Genomic DNA, 22604 nt, shown 5'->3' with positions numbered 1-22604 from the left:
ATTCTTACCCAGTAACAACATATTCCTCATTCTTACCCTGTATCCCCATACTCCCCATTCTTACCCAGTAATCCCAAACTCCCCATTCTTACCCAGTAACCCCACAGTCCCCATTCTTACCCACTAACCCCACACTCCCCATTCTTACCCAGTAACCCCATACTCCCATTCTTACACACTAACCCCATTCTCCACATTCTTACCCAGTATCCCCATAATCCCCATTATTACCCAATAACGCCAAAATCCCCATTCTTACCCAGTAACCGCAGACTCGCCATTCTAAACCAGAACCACAAACTCCCCATTCTTACCCAGTAATCAAAATCTCCAAATTCTTATCCAGTAACCCAATACTCCCCATGCTTACCCAGTAATACCATATTCCCCATGCGAACCCAGTAACCCCATAATCCGCATTCTTACCCAGTAACCTCATACTCCACAGTTTGACCCAGTAACCCCATACTCCCATTGTTACCCAGTAACCCCATACTCCCCATTCATACCCAGTATCCACATACTCCCCATTCTTACCCAGAAACCCCATACTCCCCTGTCTTACCCAGTAACCGCATACGCCGCTTTCTTACCCAGTAACCCCATGCTCCCCATTCTTACCCAGTAACCCCATGCAGCCCATTCTTACCCAGTAACAATAAACTCCCCATCTTACTCATTAATCCCATACTGCCCATTCTTACCCTGTAAACCCATGCTCCCCATTCTTACCCAGTATCCCCATACTCCCCAGTCTTACCCAGTAACCGCATACGCCGCATTCTTACCCAGTAACACCATACTCCCCATTCTTACCCAGTAACCCCACAGTCCCCATTCTTACCCACTAACCCCACACTCCCCAGTCTCACCCAGTAACCGCATACGCCGATTTCTTACCCAGTAACACCATACTCCCCATTCTTACCCAGTAACCCCATGCAGCTCATTCTTACCCAGTAACAACAAACTCCCCATCTTACTCATTAATCCCATACTGCCCATTCTTACCCTGTAACCCCAAACTCCACAAACTTACCCAGTAACCCCATACTCCCCATTCTTACACAGTAACCCCATACTCCCCGTTCTTACCCAGTAAACCCATACTCCCCATTCTTACCCAGTAATCCCATAATCCCCATTATTACCCAATAACAACATATTCCCCATGCTTACCCAGTAACCCCATACACCCCATTCTTAAACAGGAACCCCATACTCCCCATTCTTACCAACCAACACCATATTCCCCATTCTAAACCAGTAACACCATACTCCATATTCTTACCCAGTAAAACAATAGTCCCCATACTTACCCAGTAACCCCATAGTCCCCATTCTTACACAGTAACCCCATTCTCCCCATTCTTACCCAGTAACCCCATACACCCCATTCTTACCCAGTAACCCCATACTCCCCATTCTTACCCTGGAACCCCATACTCCGCATTCTTACCCAGTAACCCCATACTCACCATTCTTCCCCACTAACCTCATAATCCCCATTCTTACCCAGTAACCCCATACACCCCATTCTTACCCAGTAACCCCATACTCCCCATTCTTACCCTGGAACCCCATACTCCCCATTCTTACCCAGTAACCCCATTCTCCCCATTCTTAAGCAATAACCCCATAATCCCAATTCTTACCCAGTATCCGCAAACTCCCCATTCTTACCCAGTAACACCATAATATCCATTCTTACCTTATAACCCCATACACCCCATTCTTACCCAGTACCCCATACTCCCCATTCTTACCCAGTAACCACATAATCCCCGTTCTTACCCAGTAACCGCATACTCCGCATTCTAACCTAGTAAACCCATACTCAACATTCTTACCCAGTAACCCAATACTCCTGATTCTTAACCAGTAACCCCATGCTCCCCATTCTTATCAACTAACCCCATACTGCCCATTCTTACCCAGTAACCCCAAACTCCACAAACTTACCCAGTAACCCCATACTCCCCATTCTTACACAATAAACCCATACTCCCCCTACTTACCCAGTAAAACCATACTCCCAATTCTTACCCAGTAACAACATATTCCACATTCTTACCCAGTAACCCCATAGTCCCCATTCTTACCCAGTATCCCCATTCTCCCCATTCTTACCCAGTAACCCCATACACCCCATTCTTACCCAGTATCCCCATACTCCCCATTCTTACACAGTAACTCCGTTCTCCACATTCTTACCCAGTAATACCAGAGTCCCGATTCTTACCCAGTAATCCGAAACTCCCCATTCTTACCCAGTAACCCCACAGTCCCCATTCTTACCCAATAACCCCACACTCCCCATTCTAACCCAGTAACCCCATACTCCCATTCTTATACACTAACCCCATTCTCCCCATTCTTACCCAGTATCCCCATAATCCCCATTATTACCCAATAACGCCAAAATCCCCATTCTTACCCAGTAACCCCAGACTCGCCATTCTAAACCAGAACCACAAACTCCCCATTCTTACCCAGTAAGCAAAATCTCCAAATTCTTATCCAGTAACCCAATACTCCCCATGCTTACCCAGTAATACCATATTCCCCATGCGAACCCAGTAACCCCATAATCCGCATTCTTACCCAGTAACCTCATACTCCACAGTTTGACCCAGTAACCCCATACTCCCATTGTTACCCAGTAACCCCATACTCCCCATTCTTACCCAGTATCCACATACTCCCCATTCTTACCCAGAAACCCCATACTCCCCAGTCTTACCCAGTAACCCCATACTCCCCTGTCTTACCCAGTAACCGCATACGCCGCATTCTTACCCAGTAACCCCATGCTCCCCATTCTTACCCAGTAACCCCATGCAGCCCATTCTTACCCAGTAACAATAAAATCCCCATCTTATTCATTAATCCCATACTACCCATTCTTACCCTGTAACCCCAAACTCCACAAACGTACCCAGTAACCCCATACTCCCCATTCTTACCAAGTAACCCCATACTCCCCATTCTTACCCAGTAATCCCATAATCCCCATTATTACCCAATAACAACATATTCCCCATTCGTAAACAGGAACCCCATACTCCCCATTCTTACCAAGCAACCCCATATTCCCCATTCTAAACCAGTAACACCATACTCCATATTCTTACCCAGTAACCCAATAGTCCCCATACTTACCCAGTAACCCCATACTCACCATTCTTCCCCACTAACCTCATACTCCCCATTCTTACCCAGTAACCCCATACTCCCCATTCTTACCCAGTAACCCCATACTCCCCATTCTTACCCAGTAACCCCATACTCCCCATTCTTACCCAGTAACCCCATACTCCCCATTCTTACCCAGTAACAACAAACTCACCATTCTTACCCAGTAACCCCATACTCCTATTCTTACCCAGTAAATCGATACTAACCATTCTTACCGAGTAACCCCATACTCACTATTCTTACCCAGTAACCTCATGCTCCCCATTCTTACCCAGTAACCACATACTCCCCATTCTTACCCAATAACCCCATACTCCCCATTCTTACCCAGTAACCCCGTACTCCCCATTCTTACCCAGTAACCCCATACTCCCCATTATTACCCAGTAACCCCATACTCCCCATTCTTACCCAATAACCCCATACTCCCCATTCTGACCCAGTTACCCCATACTCCCCATTCTTGCCCAGTAACCCCAAAATCCCCCTTCTTACTCTGTAACAACAATCTCCCCATTCTTAACCATTAACCCCATACTACCCATTCTTACCCAGTAACAACAAATTCCACAAACTTACCCAGTAACCCCGTACTCCCCATTCTTACCCAGTAAGCCCATACTCCGCGTTCTTACCCAGTAAACCCATAGTCCCCTTTCTTACCCAGTAACAACATATTCCCCATTCTTACCCAGTAACCCCATGCTCCCCATTCTTAAGCAGGAACCCCATACTCCCCAATCTTACCCAGTTACCCCATACTCCCCATTCCTACCCACTAACCCCATACTCCCCATTCTTACCCACTAACCCCACATTCCCCATTCTTACCCAGTATCCCCATAATCCCCATTCTTACCCAGTAACGCCAAAATCCCCATTCTTACTCAGTAACCCCACACTCCCCATTCTAACCCAGTAACCTCAAACTCCCCATTCTTACCCAGTAATCAAAAACTCCAAATTCTGACACAGTAACCCCATTCTCCCCATTCTTACCCAGTAACCCCATGCTCCCCATTCTTACCCAGTAACAACAATCTCCCCATTCTTACCCAGTAACAACAAACTCCACAAACTTACCCTGTAACCCCGTACTCCCCATTCTTACCCAGTATCCACATACTCCCCATTCTTACACAGTAACCCAATACTCCCCATGTTTACCCAGTAATCCCATATTCCCCATGCGAACCCAGTAACCCCATACTCCCCATTCTTACCCAGTAACCCCATACTCCAAAGTTTGACCCAGTAACCCCATACTCCCATTGTTACCTAGTAACCCCATACTCCCCATTCTTACCCAGTAACCCCATACTCCCCATTCTTACCCAGTATCCAAATATTCCCCATTCTTACCCAGAAACCCCATACTCCCCATTCTTGCCCAGTAACACCATACTACCCATTCTTACCCAGTAACCCCATGCTCCCCATTCTTACCCAGTATCCACATATTCCCCATTCAGCCCATTCTTACCCAGTAACAACAAACTCCCCATCTTACCCATTAATCCCATACTGCCCATTCTTACCCTGTAACCCCAAACTCCACAAACTTACCCAGTAACCCCATACTCCCCATTCTTACCCAGTAACCCCATACTCCCCATTCTTACCCAGTAACCCCAAACTCCACAAACTTACCCAGTAACCCCATACTCCCCATTCTTACCCAGTAACCACATAGTCCCCATTCTTACACAGTAAGCCCATACTCACCATTCTTACCCACTAACCCCATACTCCCCATTATTAACCTGTAACCCCATAGTCCCCATTCTTACCCTGTAACCCCATACTCACCATTCTTACCCACTATCCCCATACTCCCCATTATTAACCAGTAACCCCTTACGACCCATTCTTACCCAGTAACCCCATACAACGCTTTCTTACCGAGTAACCCCATACTCACTATTCTTACCCAGTAACCTCATTCTCCCCATTCTTACCAAGTAAACCCATACTCCCCATTCTTACCCAGTAACGCCATACTCCCCATTCTTACCCAGTAAACCGATACTCCCCGTTCTTACCCAATAACCGCATACTCCCCTTCTTGCCCAGTAAACCCATACTCCTCATTCTTAACCAGTAACCCAATACTCCTGATTCTTAACCAGTAACCCCATGCTCACAATTCTTACCCAGTAACCACAAACTCCACAAACTTACCTAGTAACCCCATACACCCCATTCTTAACCAGTAAACCCATACTCCCCATTCTTACCCAGTAATCCCATACACCCCATTCTTACCCAGTAACCCCATACTCCCCATTCTTACCCAGTAACCCCAAACTCCCCATTCTAACCCAGTAACCACTAACTCCCCATTCTTACCCAGTAAGCAAAAACTCCAAATTCTTACCTAGTAACCCCTTACGCCCCATTCTGACCCAGTAACCCAATACTCCCCATTCTTACCCAGTAACCGCTTACTCCCCATTCTTACCAAGTAACCCCATACTCCCCATTTTTAACCAGTAACCCCATACTCCCCATTCTTACCCATTAAACCCATACTCCCAATTTTTACCCAGTATTCCCAAACTCCCCGTTCTTACCCAGTAAACCCATGCTCTCCATTCTTACCCAGTAAACCCACAGTCTCCATTCTTACCCACTAACCCCACATTCCCCATTCTTACCCAGTAACCCCACACTCCCCATTCTTACACACTAACCCCATTCTCCACATTCTTACCCAGTATCCCCATACTCCCCATTCTTACCCAGTAACCCCACACTCCCCATTCTAAACCAGTAACCCCAAAATCCCCATTCTTACGCAGTAATCAAAAACTCCAAATTCTTACCCAATAACCCAATGCTCCCCATGCTTACCCAGTAATCCCATATTCCCCATGCGAACCCAGTAACCCCATAATCCCCATTCTTACCCAGTAACCCCATACTCCACAGTTTGACCCAGTAACCCCATACTCGCATTGTTACCCGGTAACCCCATACTCCCCATTCTTACCCAGTATCCACATACTCCCCATTCTTACCCAGAAACCCCATACTCCCCATTCTTGCCCAGTAACCCCATACTCCCCAGTCTTACCCAGTAACCGCATACGCCGCATTCTCACCCAGTAACACCATACTCCCCATTCTTACCCAGTAACACCATACTCCCCATTCTTACCCAGTAACCCCATGCAGCCCATCCTTACCCAGTAACAACAAACTCCCCATCTTACCCATTAAACCCATACTGCCCATTCTTACCCAGTAACCCCAAACTCCACAAACTTATCCAGTCACCCCATACTCCCCGTTCTTACACAGTAAACCCATACTCCCCATTCTTACCCAGTAATCCCATAATCCGAATTATTACCCAATAACAACATATTCCCCATTATTACCCAGTAACCCCATGCTCCCCATTCTTACCCAGTAACAACAAACTCCCCATTGTTACCCATTAACCCCATACTGCCCATTCTTACCCAGTAACAACAAACTCCACAAACTTACCCAGTAACCCCGTACTCCCCATTCTTACCCAGTAACAACAAACTCCACAAACTTACCCAGTAACCCCGTACTCCCCATTCTTACGCTTTAAGCCCATACTCCGCGTTCTTACCCTGTAAACCCATACTCCCCATTCTTACCCAGTAACAACATATTCACCATTCTTACCCAGTAACCCCATGCTCCCCATTCTTAAGCAGGAAACCCATACTCCTCAATCTTACCCAGTAACCCCAAACTCCCCATTCTAACCCAGTAACCCCATACTCCCCATTCTAACCCAGTAACACCATACTCCATATTCTAACCCAGTATCCCCATAGTCCCCATTCTTATCCAGTTACCCCATACTCACCATTCTTACCCACTAACCCCATACTCCACATTCTTACCCACTAAACCCACATTCCCCATTCTTACCCAGTAACCCCACACTGCCCATTCTTACACACTAACCCCATTCTCCACCTTCTTACCCAGTAACGCCAAAATCCCCATTCTTACTCAGTAACCCCACACTCCCCATTCTAACCCAGTAACCCCAAACTCCCGATTCTTTCCCAGTAATCAAAAACTCCAAATTCTTACCCAGTAACCCAATAATCCCCATGCTTACCCAGTAATCCCATATTCCCCATGCGAACCCAATAACCCCATACTCCCCATTCTTACCCAGTAACCCCATACTCCACAGTTTGACCCAGTAACCCCATACTCCCATTGTTACCCAGTAAGCCCATACTCCCCATTCTTACCCAGTATCCACATATTCCCCATTCTTACCCAGAAACCCCATACTCCCCATTCTTGCCCAGTAACCCCATACGCCCCTGTCTTACCCAGTAACCACATACGCCGCATTCTTACCCAGAAACCCCATACTCCCCCGTCTTACCCAGTAACACCATACTCCCCCGTCTTACCCAGTAACCCCATACTCCCCATTCTTACCCAGTAACCCCATACTCCCCATTCTTACCCAGTAACCCCATACTCCCCATTCTTACCCAGTAACAACAAACTCTCCAGTCTTACCCATTAACCCCATACTGCCCATTCTTACCCAGTAACAACAAACTCTCCATTCTTACCCATTAACACCATACTGCGCATTCTTACCCAGTAACAACAAACTCCACAAACTTACCCAGTAACCCCGTACTCCCCATTCTTACCCAGTAAACCCATACTCCGCGTTCTTACCCAGTAACAACATATTCCCCATTCTTACCCAGTAACCCCATGCTCCCCATTCTTAAGCAGGAACCCCATACTCCCCAATATTACCCAGTAACCCCAAACTCCCCATTTTAACCCAGTAACACCATACTCCATATTCTTACCCAGTATCCCCATAGTCCCCATTCTTACCCAGTAACCCCATACTCCCCATTATTAACCAGTAACCCCAGTCTCCCCATTCTTACCCAGTAACCCCATACTCCCCATTATTAACCAGTAACCCCATACTCCCCATTCTAACCCAGTAACACCATACTCTATATTCTTACCCAGTAACCCCAAAGTCCCCATTCTTACCCTGTAACCCCATACTCACCATTCTTACCCACTATCCCCATACTCCCTATTATTAACCAGTAACCCCTTATGACCCATTCTTACCCAGTAACCCCATACTACGCATTCTTACTGAGTAACCCCATACGCACTATTCTTACCCAGTAACCCCATAATCCCCATTCTTACCAAGTAAACCCATACTCCACGTTCTTACCCAGTAACGCCATACTCCCCATTCTTACCCAGTAAACCCACACTCCGCATTCTTACCCAATAAACCCATACTCCCCATTCTTACCCAGTTACCCATACTCCCCATTCTTACCCAGTAACCCCAAAACTCCGCATTCTTACCCAGTAACCCCATACTCCCCATTCTTACCCAGTATCCCCATAATCCCTAATCTTACCCAGTAACCACATACTCCCCGTTATTACCCAGTAACCGCATACTCCGCTTTTTACCCAGTAAACCCATACTCCTCATTCTTAACCAGTAACCCAATACTCCTGATTCTTATCCAGTAACCCCATGCTCACAATTCTTACCCAGTAACCACAAACTCCACAAACTTACCTAGTAACCCCAAATACCCCATTCTTAGCCAGTAACCCCAAACTCCCCATTCTTACCCAGTAAACAAAAACTCCAAATTCTTACCCAGTAACCCCATACTCCCCATGCTTACCCAGTAATACCATACGCCCCATTCTTACCCAGTAAGCAAAAACTCCAAATTCTTACCCAATAACCCCAAACTCCCCATTCTTACCCAGTAAGCAAAAACTCCAAATTCTTACCCAGTAACCAAATACTCCCAATTCTTACCCAGTAACCGCTTACTCCCCATTCTTACCAAGTAACCCCATACTCCCCATTCTTACACAGTAACACCATACTCCCCATTCTTACCCAGTAACCCCATACTCCCCATTCTTACACAGTAACGCCACAGTCCCCATTCTTACCCACTAACCCCACATTCCCCATTCTTACCCAGTAACCCCACACTCCCCATTCTTACACACTAACCCCATTCTCCACATTCTTACCCAGTATCCCCATAATCCCCATTCTCACCCAGTAACGCCAAAATCCCCATTCTTACCCAGTAATCAAAAACTCCAAATTCTTACCCAGTAGCCCCATACTCCCCATGCTTACCCAGTAATCCCATATTCCCCATGCGAACCCAGTTACCCCATAATCCCCATTCTTACCCAGTAACCCCATACTCCCCATTGTTACCCAGTAACCCCATACTCCACATAATTACCCAGTATCCACATACTCCCCATTCTTACCCAGAAACCCCATACTCTCCATTCTTACCCAGTAACCCCATACTCCCCATTCTTACCCAGTAACACCATACTCCCCATTCTTACCCAGTAAACCCATGCAGCCCATTCTTACCCAGTAACAACAAACTCCCCATCTTACTCATTAATCCCATACTGCCCATTCTTACCCTGTAACCCCATACTCCACAAACTTACCCAGTAACACCATACTCCCCATTCTTACCCAGTAACCCCATACTCCCCATTCTTACCCAGTAACCCCATACTCCCCATTCTTACCCAGTAACACCATACTCCCCATTCTTACCCAGTAAACACATTCTCCCCATTCTTACCCAGTAAACCCATACTAACCATTCTTACCGAGTAACCCCATACTCACTATTCTTACCTAGTAACCCCAAACCCCCCATTCCTACCCAGTAACCCCATACTCCCCATTCTTACCCAGGAACCCCATACTCCCCATTCTTACCCAGTAACCCCATACTCCCCTTTCTTACCCAGTAACCCCATACTCCCCATTCTTACCCAAAAACCCCATACTCCCCATTCTTACCCAGTAACTCCATACTCCCCTTTCTTACCCAGTAACCCCATACTCCCCATTCTTACCCAGTAACCCCATGCTCCCCATTCTTACCCAGTAACAACAAACTGTCCATTCTTACCCATTAACCCTATACTGCCCATTCTTACCCATTAAGAACAAACTCCACCTTACCCAGTAACCCCAAACTCCCCATTCTTACCCAGTAACACCATACTCAACATTCTTACCCAGTAAGCCCATACTCCCCATTCTTACCCAGTAACCCCATAGTCCCCATTCTTACACAGTAACCACATACTCCCCATTCTTACCCAGTAACCCCATACTCCCCATTATTAACCAGTAAACCCTTACGACCCATTCTTACCCAGTAACCCCATACTACGCATTCTTACCGAGTAACCCCATACGCACTATTCTTACCCAGTAACCCCATAATCCCTATTCTTACCCAGTAACCCCATACTCCACATTCTTACACAGTAACACCATACTCCCCATTCTTACCCTGGAACCACATACTACGCATTCTTACCGAGTAACCCCATACGCACTATTCTTAGCCAGTAACCCCATAATCCCCTTTCTTACCAAGTAAACACTTACTCCCCATTCTTACCCAGGAACCCCATACTCCCCATTCTTGCCCAGTTACCCCATACTCCCATTCTTACCAAGTAACCATGTACTCCCCATTCTTACCAAGTTACCCCATACTCCCCATTTTTTCCCAGTAACCACATACTCCCCATTCTTACCCAGTAACCCCATACTCCCAATTCTTACCCAGTAACCCCCTACTCCCCCTTATTACCCAGTAACCGCATACTCCGCTTTTTACCCCATAAACCCATACTCCTCATTCTTAACCAGTAACCCCACGCTCACAATTCTTACCCAGTAACCACAAACTCCACAAACCTACCTAGTAACCCCATACTCCCCATTCTTACCCAGTACACCCATACTCCCCATTCTTACCCAGTAACCCCATAATCCCCATTCTTACCCAGTAACCCCATACTCCCCATTCTTACCCAGTAACCCCATATTCCCCATTCTTACACAGTAACCCCATTCTCCCCATTCTTACCCAGTAACCACATACTCCCCATTCTTACCCAGTAACCCCATACTCCCCATTCTTACCCAGTAACCCCATATTCCCCATTCTTAAACAGTAACCCCATACAACCCATTCTTACCCAGTAACTCCATACTCCCCATTCTTACCCAGTAACCCCATACTCCCCATTCTTACCCAGTAACCCCATACTCCCCAGTCTTACCCAGTAACCCAATGCTCCCCATTCTTGCCCAGTAACCCCACAATCCCATTCTTACCCAGTAACCCCATACTCCCCATTCTTACCCAGTAACCCCATACTCCCCATTCTTGCCCAGTAACCCCATACTCCCCATTCTTACCCAGTAACCCCATACTCCTCAGTCTTACCCAGTAACCCAATGCTCCCCATTCTTGCCCAGCAACCCCACAATCCCCATTCTTACCCAGTAACCCCATACTCCCCATTCTTGCCAACTAACCCCATACTCCCCATTCTTACCCAGTAACCCCATGCTCCCCCTTCTTACCCAGTAACAACAAACTCTCCATTCTTACCCATTAACCCCATACTGCCCACTCTTTCCCTGTAACAACAAACTCCACAAACTTACCCAGTAAACCCATACTCCGCGTTCTTACCCAGTAAACCCATACTCCCCAACCTTACCCAGTAACAACATATTCCCCATTCTTACCCAGTAACCCCATACTCCCCATTCTAACCCAGTAACACCATACTCCCCAATATTACCCAGTAACCCCAAACTCCCCATTCTAACCCATTAACACCATACTCCCCATTCAACACCCAGTAACCCCATAGTCCCCATTCTTACACAGTAACCCCATAATCCCCATTCTTACACAGTAACCCCCTACTCCCCATTCTAACCCAGTAACACCATACTCTATATTCTTAACCAGTAACCCCAAAGTCCCCATTCTTACCCTGTAACCCCATACTCACCATTCTTACCCACTATCCCCATACTCCCCATTATTAACCAGTAACCCCTTATGACCCATTCTTACCCAGTAACCCAATACTACGCATTCTTACCGAGTAACCCCATACGCACTATTCTTACCCAGTATCCCCATAATCCCCATTCTTACCCAGGTACCCCATACTCCGCATTCTTACCCAGAAACCCCAAAGTCCGCATTCTTACCAAGTAACCCCATAATCCCCATTCTTACCCAGTAACGCCATACTCCACATTCTTACCCAGTAACCACATACTCCCTATTCTTACCCAGTAACCGCATACTCCCCGTTATTACCCAGTAACCGCATATTCCGCTTTTTACCCAGTAAACCCATACTCCTCATTCTTAACCAGTAACCCAATACTCCTGATTCTTAACCAGTAACCCCATGCTCACAATTCTTACCCAGTAACCACAAACTCCACAAACTTACCCAGTAACCCCATACTCCCCGTTCTTACCCAGTAAACCCATACTCCCCATTCTTACCCAGTAATCCCATAGTCCCAATTCTTACCCAGTAACAACATATTCCCCATTCTTACCAAGTAACCCCCTACTCCCCATTCTAAGCCAGTAACCCCAAACTCCCCATTCTAACCCAGTAACCCCAAACTCCCCATTCTTACCCAGTAAACAAAAACTCCAAATTCTTACCCAGTAACTCCATACTCCCCATTCTTACCCAGTAACCGCTTACTCCCCATTCTTACCAAGTAACCCCATACTCCCCATTCTTACACAGTAAACCCATACTCCCAATTTTTACCCAATATTCCCAAACTCCCTATTCTTACCCAGTAAACCCACAGTCCCCATTCTTACCCAGTAACCCCATATTCCCCATTCTTACCCAGTAACCCCATGCTCCCCAGTCTTACCCAGTAACCCCATACTCCCCATTCTTACTCAGTAACCCCATACTCCGCATTCTAACCCAGTAACCCCATGCTCCCCATTCTAACCCAGTAACACCATACTCCCCAATATTACCCAATAACACCATACTCCATATTCTTACCCAGTATCCCCATAGTCCCCATTCTTACCCAGTAACGCCATACTCCCCATTCTTACACAGTAACACCATACTCCAAATTCTTAACCAGTATCCCCATAGTCCCCATTCTTACCCAGTAACCCCATACTCCACAGTTTGACACAGTAATCCCATAATCCCATTGTTACCCAGTAACCCCATACTCCCCATTCTTACCCAGTATCCACATACTCCCCATTCTTACCCAGAAACCCCATACTCCCCATTCTTGCCCAGTAACCCCATACTCCCCTGTCTTACCCAGTAACCGGATACGCCGCATTCTTACCCAGTAACACCATACTCCCCATTCTTACCCAGTAACCCCATGCAGCCCATTCTTACCCAGTGACAACAAACTCCTCATCTTACCCATTAATCCCATACTGCCCATTCTTACCCAGTAACCCCAAACTCCACAAACTTACCCAGTAACCCCATACTCCCCGTACTTACCCAGTAAACCCATACTCCCCATTCTTACCCAGTAATCCCATAATCCCAATTATTACCCAATAACATCAATATTCCCCATTCTTGCCCAGTAACCCCATGCTCCCCATTCTTAAACTGGAACCCCATACTCCCCATTCTTACCCAGCAACCCCATACTCCCGATTCTAACCCAGTAACACCATATTCCATATTCTTACCCAGTAACCCAATAGTCCCCATTCTTACCCAGTAACCCCATACTCACCATTCTTACCCACTAACCTCATACTCCCCATTCTTTCCCTGTATCCCCATAATCCCCATTCTTACCCAGTAACCCCATACTCCCCATTCTTACACAGTTACCCCATACTCCCCAGTCTTACCCGGTAACCCCATACTCCCCATTCTTACCCAGTAACCCCATACTCCCCATTCTTGCCCTGTAACCCCATACTCCCCATTCTTACCCAGTAACAACCAACTCCACAAACTTACCCAGTAACCCCGTACTCCCCATTCTTACCCAGTAAACCCATACTCCCCATTCTTACCCAGTAACCCCATACTCCCCATTCTTACTCAGTAACCCCATACTCCGCATTCTAACCCAGTAACCCCATGCTCCCCATTCTAACCCAGTAACACCATACTCCCCAATATTACCCAGTAACACCATACTCCATATTCTTACCTAGTATCCCCATAGTCCCCATTCTTACCCAGTAACCCCATACTCCCCATTCTTACACAGTAACACCATACTCCAAATTCTTACCCAGTATCCCCATAGTCCCCATTCTTACCCAGTAACCCCATACTCCCCATTCTTACACAGTTACACCATACGCCACATTCTTACCCAGTAACCCCATACTCCCCATTCTTACCCAGTAACACCATACTCCCCATTCTTACCCAGTAACCCCATACTCCCCATTCTTACCCAGTAACCCCATAATCCCCATTATTAACCAGTAACCCCATACTCCCCATTCTTACCCAGTAACCCCATAGTCCCCATTCTTACACAGTAACCCCATACGCCTCATTCTTACCCAGTAACCCCATACTCCCCATTATTAACCAGTAACCCCAAAGTCCCCATTCTTACCCAATAACCCCATACGCACTATTCTTACCCAGTAACCCCATACTCCCCATTCTTACCCAGTAAACCCACACTCCGCATTCTTACCCAATAAACCCATACTCCCCATTCTTACCCAGTAAACCCACACTCCGCATTCTTACCCAATAAACCCATACTCCCCATTCTTACCCAGTAACCGCATACTCCCCATTCTTACCCAGTAACCCCATACTCCCCATTCTTACCTAGTTACCCCATACTCCCCATTCCTACCCAGTAACCCCATACTCCCTATTCTTACCCAGTTACCCCATACTCCCCATTCTTACCCAGTTACCCCATACTCCCCATTCTTACCCAGTAAACCCATACTCCGCATTCTTACCCAGTAACCCCATACTCCCTAATCTTACCCAGTAACCACATACTCCCTATTCTTACCAAGTAACTGCATACTCCCCGTTATTACCCAGTAACCGCATACTCCGCTTTTAACCCAGTAAACCCATACTCTTCATTCTTAACCAGTAACCCAATACTCCTGATTCTTAACCAGTAACCCCATGCTCACAATTCTTACCCAGTAACCATAAACTCCACAAACTTACCTAGAAACCCCATACACCCCATTCTTACCCAGTAAACCCATACTCCCCATTCTTACCCAGTAATCACATAGTCCCAATTCTTACCCAGTAACAACATATTCCCCATTCTTACCCAGAAACCCCATGCTCCCCATTCTTACCCAGTAACCCCATGCAGCCCATTTTTACCCAGGAACAACAAACTCCCCATCTTACCCATTAATCCCATACTGCCCATTCTTACCCAGTAACCCCAAACTCCACAAACTTACCCAGTAAACCCATACTCCCCATTCTTACACAGTAACCCCATACTCCCCGTTCTTACCCAGTAAACCCATACTCCCCATTCTTACCCAGTAATCCCATAATCCCCATTATTACCCAATAACAACATATTCCCCATTCTTACCCAGTAACTCCATGCTCCCCATTCTTAAACAGGAACCCCATACTCCCCTTTCTTACCCAGTAACCCCATACTCCCCATTCTAACCCTGTAACACCATACTCCATATTCTTACCCAGTAACCCCATACTCCCAATTATTACCCAGTAACCCCATACACCCCATTCTTACCCAGTAACCCCATACTCCCCATTCTTACCCAGTCACCCCATACTCCCCATTCTTACCCAGTAACCCCATACTCGCCATTCTAACCCAGTAACCCCAAACTCCCCATTCTTACCCAGTCACCCCATACTCCCCTTTCTTACCCAGTAACCCATACTCCCCATTCTTACCAGTAACCCCATACTCCCCCCTTTTTACCCAGTAACCCCATACTCCCCATTCTAACCCAGTAACCCCATACTCCCCATTCTTACCCAGTAACCCCATACTCCCCATTCTTACCCAGTTACCCCATACTCCACATTCTTACCCAGTAACCCCATACTCCCCATTCTTACCCAGTAACCCCATACTACCCATTCTTACCCAGTAACCCCATACTCCCCATTCTTACCCAGTAAACACATAATCCCCATTCTAACCCAGTTACCCCCATCTCCCCATTCTTAAACAGTAACCCCAAACTCCCCATTCTTACCCAGTAACCACATACTCCCCATTCATACCCAGTAACCCCATACTCCCCATTCATACCCAGTAACCCCATACTCCCCAATCTTACCCAGTAACCACATACTCCCCGTTCTTACCCAGTAACCGCATACTCCGCATTCTTACCCAGTAAACCCATACTCAACATTCTTACCCAGTAAACCAATACTCCTGATTCTTAAACAGTAACCCCATGCTCCCCATTCTTACCCAGTAACCCCAAACTCCACAAACTTACCAAGTAACCCCATACTCCCCATTCTTACCCAGTAACCCCACGCTCCCCATTCTTACCCAGTATTCCCATACTCCACATTCTTACACAGTAACTCCATTCTCCCCATTCTTACCGAGTAATACCATCGTCCCCATTCTTACCCAGTAATCCCAAACTCCCCATTCTTACCCAGTAAACCCATGCTCCCCATTCTTACCAAGTATCCCATACTCCCCATTCTTACCCAGTAACCCCACAGTCCCCATTCTTACCCACTAACCCCACACTCCCCGTTCTTACCCAGTAAGCAAAAACTCCAAATTTTTACCCAGTAACCCAATACTCCCCATGCTTACCCAGTAATCCCACATTCACCATGCGAACCCAGTAACCCCATACTCCCCATTCTTACACAGTAACCCCATACTCGCCATTCTAACCCAGTATCCACATAATCCCCATTCTTACCCAGAAACCCCATACTCCCCATTCTTGCCCAGTAACCCCATACTCCCCAGTCTTACGAAGTAACCGCATACGCCGCATTCTTACCCAGTAACACCATACTCCCCATTCTTACCCAGTAACCCCATACTCCCCATTCTAACCCAGTTACCCCATACTCCCCATTCTTGCCCAGTAACCCCATACTACCCATTCTTACACAGTAACCCCATACTACCCATTCTAACCCAGTTACCCCCATCTCCCCATTCTTAAACAGTAGCCCCAAACTCCCCATTCTTACCCAGTAACCACATACTCCCCATTCATACCCAGTAACCCCATACTCCCCATTCATACCCAGTAAACACATACTCCGCATTCTTACCCAGTAACCCCATACTCCCTAATCTTACCCAGTAACCACATACTCCCTATTCTTACCAAGTAACTGCATACTCCCCGTTATTACCCAGTAACCGCATACTCCGCTTTTAACCCAGTAAACCCATACTCTTCATTCTTAACCAGTAACCCAATACTCCTGATTCTTAACCAGTAACCCCATGCTCACAATTCTTACCCAGTAACCATAAACTCCACAAACTTACCTAGAAACCCCATACACCCCATTCTTACCCAGTAAACCCATACTCCCCATTCTTACCCAGTAATCCCATAGTCCCAATTCTTACCCAGTAACAACATATTCCCCATTCTTACCCAGTAACCCCATGCTCCCCATTCTTACCCAGTAACCCCATGCAGCCCATTTTTACCCAGGAACAACAAACTCCCCATCTTACCCATTAATCCCATACTGCCCATTCTTACCCAGTAACCCCAAACTCCACAAACTTACCCAGTAAACCCATACTCCCCATTCTTACACAGTAACCCCATACTCCCCGTTCTTACCCAGTAAACCCATACTCCCCATTCTTACCCAGTAATCCCATAATCCCCATTATTACCCAATAACAACATATTCCCCATTCTTACCCAGTAACCCCATGCTCCCCATTCTTAAACAGGAACCCCATACTCCCCTTTCTTACCCAGTAACCCCATACTCCCCATTCTAACCCTGTAACACCATACTCCATATTCTTACCCAGTAACCCCATACTCCCAATTATTACCCAGTAACCCCATACACCCCATTCTTACCCAGTAACCCCATACTCCCCATTCTTACCCAGTCACCCCATACTCCCCATTCTTATCCAGTAACCCCATACTCGCCATTCTAACCCAGTAACCCCATACTCCCCATTCTTACCCAGTCACCCCATACTCCCCTTTCTTACCCAGTAACCCCATACTCCCCATTCTTACCCAGTAACCCCATACTCCCCCTTTTTACCCAGTAACCCCATACTCCCCATTCTAACCCAGTAACCCCATACTCCCCATTCTTACCCAGTAACCCCATACTCCCCATTCTTACCCAGTTACCCCATACTCCCCATTCTTACCCAGTAACCCCATACTCCCCATTCTTACCCAGTAACCCCATACTCCCCATTCTTACCCAGTAACCCCATACTACCCATTCTTACCCAGTAACCCCATACTCCCCATTCTTACCCAGTAAACACATAATCCCCATTCTAACCCAGTTACCCCCATCTCCCCATTCTTAAACAGTAACCCCAAACTCCCCATTCTTACCCAGTAACCACATACTCCCCATTCATACCCAGTAACCCCATACTCCCCATTCATACCCAGTAACCCCATACTCCCCATTCTTACCCAGTAACCACATACTCCCCGTTCTTACCCAGTAACCGCATACTCCGCATTCTTACCCAGTAAACCCATACTCAACATTCTTACCCAGTAAACCAATACTCCTGATTCTTAAACAGTAACCCCATGCTCCCCATTCTTACCCAGTAACCCCAAACTCCACAAACTTACCAAGTAACCCCATACTCCCCATTCTTACCCAGTAACCCCACGCTCCCCATTCTTACCCAGTATTCCCATACTCCACATTCTTACACAGTAACTCCATTCTCCCCATTCTTACCCAGTAATACCATCGTCCCCATTCTTACCCAGTAATCCCAAACTCCCCATTCTTACCCAGTAAACCCATGCTCCCCATTCTTACCAAGTATCCCATATTCCCCATTCTTACCCAGTAACCCCACAGTCCCCATTCTTACCCACTAACCCCACACTCCCCATTCTTACCCAGTAAGCAAAAACTCCAAATTTTTACCCAGTAACCCAATACTCCCCATGCTTACCCAGTAATCCCACATTCACCATGCGAACCCAGTAACCCCATACTCCCCATTCTTACACAGTAACCCCATACTCGCCATTCTAACCCAGTATCCACATAATCCCCATTCTTACCCAGAAACCCCATACTCCCCATTCTTGCCCAGTAACCCCATACTCCCCAGTCTTACCCAGTAACCGCATACGCCGCATTCTTACCCAGTAACACCATACTCCCCATTCTTACCCAGTAACCCCATACTCCCCATTCTAACCCAGTTACCCCATACTCCCCATTCTTGCCCAGTAACCCCATACTACCCATTCTTACACAGTAACCCCATACTACCCATTCTAACCCAGTTACCCCCATCTCCCCATTCTTAAACAGTAGCCCCAAACTCCCCATTCTTACCCAGTAACCACATACTCCCCATTCATACCCAGTAACCCCATACTCCCCATTCATACCCAGTAACCCCTTACTCCCCATTCTTACCCAGTAACCACATACTACCCGTTCTTACCCAGTAACCGCATACTCCGCATTCTTACCCAGTAAACCCATACTCAACATTCTTACCCAGTAACCCAATACTCCTGATTCTTAAACAGTAACCCCATGCTCCCCATTCTTACCCAGAAACCCCATGCTCCCCATTCTTACCCAGTATCCCCATACTCCACATTCTTACACAGTAACTCCATTCTCCCGATTCTTACCCAGTAATACCATCGTCCCCATTCTTACCCAGTAATCCCAAACTCCCCTTTCTTACCCAGTAAACCCATGCTCCCCATTCTTACCCAGTATCCCATACTCCCCATTCTTACCCAGTAACCCCACAGTCCCCATTCCTACCCACTAACCCCACACTCCCCATTCTTACCCAGTAGCCCCACACTCCCCATTCTTACACACTAACCCCATTCTCCCCTTTCTTACCCAGTATCCCCATAATCCTCATTCTTACCCAGTAACGCCAAAATCCCCATTCTTACCCAGTAATCCCACACTCCCCATTCTAACCCAGCACCCCCAAACTCCGCATTCTTACCCAGTAATCAAAAACTCCAAATTCTTACCCAGTAACCCAATACTCCCCATGCTTACGCGGTAATCCCATATTCCCCATGCGAACCCAGTAACCCCATACTCCCCATTCTAACCGAGTAACCACATACTCCACAGTTTGACCCAGTAACCCCATACTCCCATTGTTACCCAGTAACCCCATACTCCCCATTCTTACCCAGTAACCCCATACTCCCCAGTCTTACCCAGTAACCGCATACGCCGCATTCTTACCCAGTAACACCATACTCCCCATTCTTACCCATTAATCCCATACTCCCCGTTCTTACGCAGTAAACCCATACTCCCCATTCTTACCCTGGAACCCCATACTCCCCATTCTTACCCAATAAATCAATACTCCCCATTCTTACCCAATTACCCCATACTCCCTATTCTTACCCACTGTCCCCTTACTCCCCATTCTTACCCAGTACCCCATACTCCACCTTCTTACCCACAAACCCAATATTCCCCATTCTTACCCGGTAACCCCATATTCCGCATTCTTACCCACTAAACCCTTACTCACTTTTCTTACTCAGTAACCCCATACACCCCATTCTTACCCCGTAACCCCATACTCCCCATTCTTACCGAGTAACCCCAGACTCACTATTCTTACCCAGTAACCCCACACTCCCCATTCTAACCCAGTAACCCCAAACTCCCCATTCTTACCCAGTAAGCAAAAACTCCAAATTCTTACCCACTAACCCCATACTACCCATTCTTACCCAGTAACCCCATACTCCCCATTCTTACCCAGTAACACCATACTCCCCATTCTTACCCAGTAACCCCATACTCCCCATTCTTACCCAGTAAACACATACTCCCCATTTTTACCCAGTAACCCCAAACTACCCATTCTTACCCAGTAACCCCATACTGCCCATTCTTACACAGTAAACACATACTCCCCATTCTTACCTAGTAACCCTATACTCCAAATTCTTACCCAGTAAACCCCATACTCCCCAGTCTTACCCAGTAACCGCATACTCCACATTCATACCCAGTAACCCATACTCCCCATTCTTACACAGTAAAACAATACTCCCCATTCTTAACCAGTAACCCCAAACTCTTCATTCTTGCCGGGCAACCCCATACTGCCCATGCTTACCCAGTAAACACGACCTCCCCAAACTTACCCAGTAACCCCATACTCCCTATTCTTACGCAGTAATCCCATACTCCCCAATCTTACCCAGTAACCCCATACTCCCCATTCTTACCCAGTAACCCCATACTCCCCATTCTTACCCAGTAACACCACACTCCCCATTCTTACCCAGTAAACAAAAACTCCATATTCTTACCAAGTAAACCCATACACCCCATGCTTACCCAGTAGTCCCATACTCCCCATTCTTACCCCGTAACCGCATACTCACCCTTCTTACTCAGTAACCCCATACTCCCCATTCTTACCCAGTAACCGCATACTCCCCATTCTTACCCAGTAACCCCATACTCCCCATTCTTACACAGTAACCCCATATTCCCCATTCTTACCCAGTAATCCCATACACAACGTTCTTACCCGGTATCCACATACTCCGCATTCTTACCCAGTAACCCTACACACCCCATTCTAACTGAGTAAACCCAAACTCCCCATTCTCACCCAGTAAGCAAAAAACTTCTAATTCTTACCAAGAAAAGCAATACTCCCCATGCTTACCCAGTAATCCCATACTCCCCATTCTTACCCAGTAACCACATACTCCCAATTCTTACCCAGTAAACCCATACTCCCCATTCGTTCCCAGTAAACACATTCTCCCCATTCGTACCCAGTAACCCCATACTCCCCATTCTTACCCAGTAACCCCATACTCCCCATTCTTACCCAGTAACCCCATACTCCCCATTCTTACCCAGTAGCCCCATACTCCCCATTCTTACCCAGTAACCCCATAATCCACATTCTTACCCAGTAACGCCAAAATCCCAATTCTTACCCAGTAACCCCACACTCCCCATTCTAACCAAGTAACCCCAAACTCCCCATTCTTACCCAGTAATCAAAAACTCCAAATTCTTACCCAGTAACCCAATACTCCCCATGCTTACGCAGTAATCCCATATTCCCCATGCGAACCCAGTAACCCCATAATCCACATTCTTACCCAGTAACCCCATACTCCACAGTTTGACCCAGTAACCCCATACTCCCATTGTTACCCAGTAACCCCATACTCCCCAGTCTTACCCAGTATCCACATACTCCCCATTCTTACCCAGAAACCCCATACTCCCCATTCTTG

This window comes from Carcharodon carcharias (genome assembly GCF_017639515.1).
Source record: "Carcharodon carcharias isolate sCarCar2 chromosome 37 unlocalized genomic scaffold, sCarCar2.pri SUPER_37_unloc_1, whole genome shotgun sequence".
Lineage (NCBI taxonomy): Eukaryota > Metazoa > Chordata > Chondrichthyes > Lamniformes > Lamnidae > Carcharodon > Carcharodon carcharias.
This window is presented reverse-complemented; position numbering follows the sequence as displayed.